The sequence below is a fragment of the Arachis stenosperma genome, chromosome 2, assembly GCF_014773155.1.
Source record: "Arachis stenosperma cultivar V10309 chromosome 2, arast.V10309.gnm1.PFL2, whole genome shotgun sequence".
NCBI classification, from domain to species: Eukaryota; Viridiplantae; Streptophyta; class Magnoliopsida; order Fabales; family Fabaceae; genus Arachis; species Arachis stenosperma.
This window is the reverse complement of record NC_080378.1, coordinates 97,649,867-97,656,150: the sequence shown is the minus strand read 5'-3', so window position 1 is coordinate 97,656,150 and position 6,284 is coordinate 97,649,867. Positions and strand designations below refer to the sequence as shown.

The 6,284-nt window shown below is 40.9% G+C and overlaps 1 non-coding gene across 1 annotated transcript; it reads left to right on the top strand.

Moving 5' to 3' along the window:
• Positions 1-3,965: 3,965 nt before the first annotated feature.
• On the top strand, positions 3,966-4,073 carry LOC130964774 (small nucleolar RNA R71). The gene has a single exon (XR_009080848.1). It is a non-coding gene; the product is annotated as a small nucleolar RNA R71 (small nucleolar RNA).
• Positions 4,074-6,284: the final 2,211 nt, after the last annotated feature.

Below are 6,284 nucleotides of genomic sequence, written 5' to 3'. Positions count from 1 at the left end.
TCCTTTTTCATCATTCTTTCAAGAGCCAACATTCATGAACCACAAATTCAAAAGACATATGCACTGTTCAAGCATACATTCAGAGAGCAAAAGTGTTGCCACCACATCAAGATAATCAAACTGTTATAAAATTCAAAATTCATGCAATTCTTATCCTTTTTCAATTAAGCACGTTTTTATTTAAGAAAGGTGATGGATTCATAGGACATTCATAACTTTAAGGCATGGACATTAAGACACTAATGATCATAAGACACAAACATAGATAAACATAAAGCACTAAAATTCGAAAAAAACAGAAGAATAAATAACAAGGAAATCAAGGAACGGGTCCACCTTAGTGATGGCGGCTCTTCCTTCCTTTTGAAGGTCCTATGGAGTGTTTGAGCTCCTCAATGTCTCTTCCTTGCCTTTGTTGCTCCTCTCTCATGATTCTTTGATCTTCTCTTATTTCATGGAGGAGAATGGAGTGTTCTTGGTGCTCCACCCTTAGTTGTCCCATGTTGGAACTCAATTCTCCTAGGGAGGTGTTTAGTTGCTCCCAATAGTCTTGTGGAGGAAAGTGCATCCCTTGAGGTATCTCAGGGATCTCATGATGAGAGGGGTCTCTTGTTTGCTCCATCCTTTTCTTGGTAATGGGCTTATCCTCATCAATGGTGATGTCTCCCTCTATGTCAACTCCAACTGAATAACAGAGGTGACAAATGAGGTGAGGAAAGGCTAACCTTGCTAAGGTAGAGGACTTATCCGCCACCTTGTAGAGTTCTTGGGCTATGACCTCATGAACTTCCACTTCTTTTCCACTCATGATGCTATGGATCATGATGGCCCGGTCTAAAGTAACTTCGGAACGGTTGCTAGTGGGAATGATTGAGCGTTGGATAAACTCCAACCATCCTCTAGCCACGGGCTTGAGGTCATGCCTTCTCAATTGAACCAGCTTGCCTCTTGAATCTCTCTTCCATTGTGCGCCCTCTTCACATATGACTGTGAGGACTTGGTCCAACCTTTGATCAAAGTTGACCCTTCTTGTGTAAGGATGTTCATCTCCTTGCATCATAGGCAAGTTGAATGCTACCCTTACATTTTCCGGACTAAAATCCAAGTATTTCCCCCGAACCATAGTAAGATAATTCTTTGGATCCGGGTTCATACTTTGATCATGGTTCTTGGTGATCCATGCATTGGCATAGAACTCTTGAACCATCAAGATTCCGACTTGTTGAATGGGGTTGGTAAGCACTTCCCAACCTCTTCTTCGGATCTCATGGCGGATCTCCAGATATTCACCCTTTTTGAGTGAAAAGGAGACCTCGGGGATCACCTTCTTCAAGGCCACAACTTCATAGAAGTGGTCTTGATGCACCCTTGAGATGAATCTATCCATCTCCCATGACTCGGAGGTGGAAGCTTTTGCCTTTCCTTTCCTCTTTCTAGAGGTTTCTCCGGCCTTGGATGCCATAAATGGTTATGAAAAAACGAAAAAGCAACGCTTTTACCACACCAAACTTAAAATGTTTGCTCGTCCTCGAGCAAAAGAAGAAAGAAGAGAGTAGAAGAAGAAGAAATGAGGAAGAAGGGAATGGTGGTGTATTCGGCAAAAGAGGGTGAGAAGTGGTGTTTAGGTTGTGTGAAAATGAAGGATTGAAGAAGGGTTTATATAGGAGAGAGGGGAGGTGGGGTTCGGCCATTATGGGTGGGTTTGGGAGGGAAAGTGGTTTGAATTTTGAAGGGTGAGGTTGGTGGGGTTTTATGAAGGATGGATGTGAGTGGTGAAGAGAAAGATGGGATTTGATAGGTGAGGGGTTTTTGGGGAAGAGGTATTGAGGTGATTGGTGAATGGGGGAAGAAGAGAGAGAGTGGTGGGGTTGGTGGGGATCCTGTGGGGTCCACAGATCCTGTGGTGTCAAGGAAAAGTCATCCCTGCACCAAATGGCATCAAAAATCACGTTTTGAGCCATTTCTGGCGTTAAACGCCGGGTTGGTGCCCATTCCTGGCGTTTAACGCCAGGTTCTTGCCCTTCTCTGGCGTTTAACGCCCAACTGCTAGGCTTACTGGCGTTTGAACGCCAGCAGCATCTTCCTCCAGGGTGTGCTGTTTTTCTTCCTGTTTTTCATTTTGTTTTTGCTTTTTCAATTAATTTTGTGACTTCTCATGATCATCAACCTACAAAATAAAGTAAAATAACAAAAGAAAATAGATAAAATATAACATTGGGTTGCCTCCCAACAAGCACTTCTTTAATGTCAGTAGCTTGACAGAGGGCTCTCATGGAGCCTCACAGATACTCAGAGCAATGTTGGAACCTCCCAACACCAAACTTAGAGTTTGAATGTGGGGGTTCAACACCAAACTTAGAGTTTGGTTGTGGCCTCCCAACACCAAACTTAGAGTTTGACTGTGGGGGCTCTGCTTGTCTCTGATTTGAGAGAAGCTCTTCATGCTTCATCTCCATGGTGACAGTGGGATATCCTTGAGCCTTAAACACAAAGGATTCTCCATTCACTTGAATGAACAGTTCACCTCTATCAACATCAATCACAGCCTTTGTTGTGGCTAGGAAGGGTCTGCCAAGGATGATGGTTTCATCCATGCACTTCCCAGTCTCTAGGACTATGAAATCAGTAGGGATGTAATGGTCTTCAATCTTAACCAACACATTCTCTACAAGTCCATAAGCTTGTTTTCTTGAGTTGTCTGCCATCTCTAGTGAGATTCTTGCAGCTTGTACCTCAAAGATCCCTAGCTTCTCCATTACTGAGAGAGGCATGAGGTTTACACTTGACCCTAAGTCACACAGAGCCTTCTTGAAGGTCATGGTGCCTATGGTACAAGGTATGGAAAATTTCCCAGGATCTTGTCTCTTTTGAGGTAATTTCTGCCTAGACAAGTCATCCAGTTCTTTGGTGAGCAAAGGAGGTTCATTCTCCCAAGTCTCATTTCCAAATAACTTGTCATTTAGCTTCATAATTGCTCCAAGGTATTTAGCAACTTGCTCTTCAGTGACATACTCATCCTCTTCAGAGGAAGAATACTCATCAGAGCTCATGAAAGGCAGAAGTAAGTCCAATGGAATCTCTATGGTCTCGTTTTGAGCCTCAGATTCCCAATGTTCCTCATTAGGGAACTCTGTGGAGGCTAGTGCACGCCCATTGAGGCCTTCCTCAGTGGCGTCCACGTCCTCTTCATCCTCTCCAAATCCGGCCATATTGATGGCCTTGCATTCTCCTTTTGGATTTTCTTTTGTATTGCTTGGAAGAGTACTTGGAGGGAGTTCAGTAATTTTCTTGCTCAGCTGTCCCACTTGTGCCTCCAAATTTCTAATGGATGACCTTGTTTCATTCATGAAACTTTGAGTGGTTTTGATTAGATCAGAGACCATGGTTGCTAAGTCAGAGGGGTTCTGCTTAGAATTCTCTGTCTGTTGCTGAGAAGATGATGGAAAAGGTTTGCCATTGTTAAACCTGTTTCTTCCACCATTATTATTGAAACCTTGTTGAGGTCTCTCTTGATTCTTCCATGAGAGATTTGGGTGATTTCTCCATGAAGAATTATAGGTATTTCCATAGGGTTCTCCTAGGTAATTCACCTCTTCCATTGAAGGGTTCTCAGGATCATAAGCTTCTTCCTCAGATGAAGCATCCTTAGTACTGCTTGGTGCATTTTGCATTCCAGACAGACTTTGAGAAATCAAATTGACTTGTTGAGTCAATATTTTATTCTGAGCCAAAATGGCGTTCAGAGTGTCAATCTCAAGAACTCCTTTCTTCTGACTAGTCCCATTGTTCACAGGATTCCTTTCAGAAGTGTACATGAATTGGTTATTTGCAACCATTTCAATTAGCTCTTGAGCCTCTGTAGGCGTCTTCTTCAGATGAAGAGATCCTCCAGCAGAGCTATCCAAAGACATCTTGGATAGTTCAGAAAGACCATCATAGAAAATACCTATGATGCTCCATTCAGAAAGCATGTCAGAAGGACATTTTCTGATTAATTGTTTGTATCTTTCCCAAGCTTCATAGAGGGATTCTCCATCCTTCTGTCTGAAGGTTTGGACTTCCACTCTAAGCTTACTCCATCTTTGAGGTGGAAAGAACTTTGCCAAGAAGGCATTGACTAGCTTTTTCCAAGAGTCCAGGCTTTCTTTAGGTTGAGAGTCCAACCATATTCTAGCTCTGTCTCATACAGCAAAAGGGAATAGCATCAGTCTATAGACCTCAGGGTCAACCCCATTAGTCTTGACTGTGTCACAGATTTACAAGAATTCAGCTAAAAACTGATGAGGATCTTCCATTGGAAGTCCATGGAACTTGCAATTCTGTTGCATTAGAGAAACTAATTGAGGCTTAAGCTCAAAGTTGTTTGCTCCAATGGCAGGGATAGAGATGCTTCTCCAATAGAAGTCGGGAGTAGGTGCAGTAAAGTCACCCAGCACCTTCCTTGCATTGTTTGCATTATTGTTATTTTCGGCTGCCATGTCTTCTTCTTCTTTGAAGAATTCGGTCAGGTCCTCTACAGAGAGTTGTGCCTTAGCTTCTCTTAGCTTTCGCTTCAAGGTCCTTTCGGGTTCAGGGTCAGCTTCAACAAGAATGCCTTTGTCTCTGCTCCTGCTCATATGAAAGAGAAGAGAACAAGAAAATATGGAATCCTCTATGTCACAGTATAGAGATTCCTTGAGGTGTCAGAGGAAAAAGAAAAATAGAATGAAGAAGGAAGAGAAGAATTCGAACTTTAATTAGATAAGATTCGAATTGTGCATTAAGAAGGAGTGGTACTCCATAAATAGAAGGATGTGAGAAGAGGGGAAGAGAATTTTCGAAAATTAATTAAAAAGATGTCAAAAACATTTTGAGAAATTGATTGATAATTTTCGAAAACTCAAAGTGGAAAAGAAATCAAGTGATTTTTGAAAAAGATTTTGAAATTAGAAATTAAAAAGATTTGATTGAAAACTTATTTTGAAAAAGATGTGATTGAGAAGATATGATTGAAAAGATATGATTTGAAAACAATTTTAAAAGATATGATTTGAAAACAATTTTAAAAAAAAAATTTGATTTTAAAAATTAATGACTTGCCTAACAAGAAGAGATATGATTCAAACATTAAACCTTTCTCAACAGAAAAGGCAATATACTTGAGATGTTCAATCAAATCATTAATTGTTAGTAAGTATCTTTGAAAAAGGAAAGAAATTGATTTTGAAAACATTTGATTGAAAAGATATGATTTGAAAAAGATTTGATTTTGAAAAACTTGAAAAAAATTGATTTGAAAACAAAATCTTCCCCCTTTGCCATCCTGGCGTTAAACGCCCAGAATGGTGCACATTCTGGCGTTTAACGCCCAAAATGCACCCTTTTTGGGCGTTAAACGCCCAACCAGGTACCCTGGCTGGCGTTTAAACGCCAGTCCGTCCTTCTTCACTGGGCGTTTTGAACGCCCAGTTTTTCTGTGTAATTCCTCTGCTGCATGTTCTGAATCTTCAGTCCCCTGTACTATTGACTTGAAAATAGAACCAAGATCAAATAAACAAGGCATGCAAGACACCAAACTTAAGATTAGACACTAGACTCAAACAAGAAACATAAAATCTTTTTGGTTTTTATGATTTTGAAAATTTTTTTGTGTTTTTCGAAAATTAAGTGGAAATATCAAAATTCTTAATGAGAATTCCAGGAATCAGTGCAATGCTAGTCTAAGACTCCGGTCCAGGAATTAGACATGGCTTCACAGCCAGCCAAGCTTTCAAAGAAAGCTTCGGTCGAAAACACTAGACATGGCCAAAGGCCAGCCAAGCCTTAGCAGATCATTGCTCCAATAGCAAGATTGATAAAAAATCAACAAGCTCTTGTGATGATAAGTTGAAACCTCGGTCCAATGAAATTAGACATGGCTTCACAGCCAGCCAGATTTCAACCCATCATCATGAAACTCTAGAATTCATCTTCAAGAATTTCGAAAAAAAATAAATGCCTAATCTAAGCAACAAGATGAACCGTCAGTTGTCCATACACAAGAACAATCCCCGGCAACGGCGCCAAAAACTTGGTGCACGAAATTGTGATCACTGCTTTTCAAAACACAAACAATCCCTAGTAATGGCTCCAAAGACTTGGTGCTCAATACCATGGCATAAACACAACTTCGCACAACTAACCAGCAAGTGCACTGGGTCGTCCAAGTAATAAACCTTACGCGAGTAAGGGTCGATCCCACGGAGATTGGTGGTATGAAGCAAGCTATGGTCACCTTGTAAATCTCAGTCAGGCAGACTCAAATA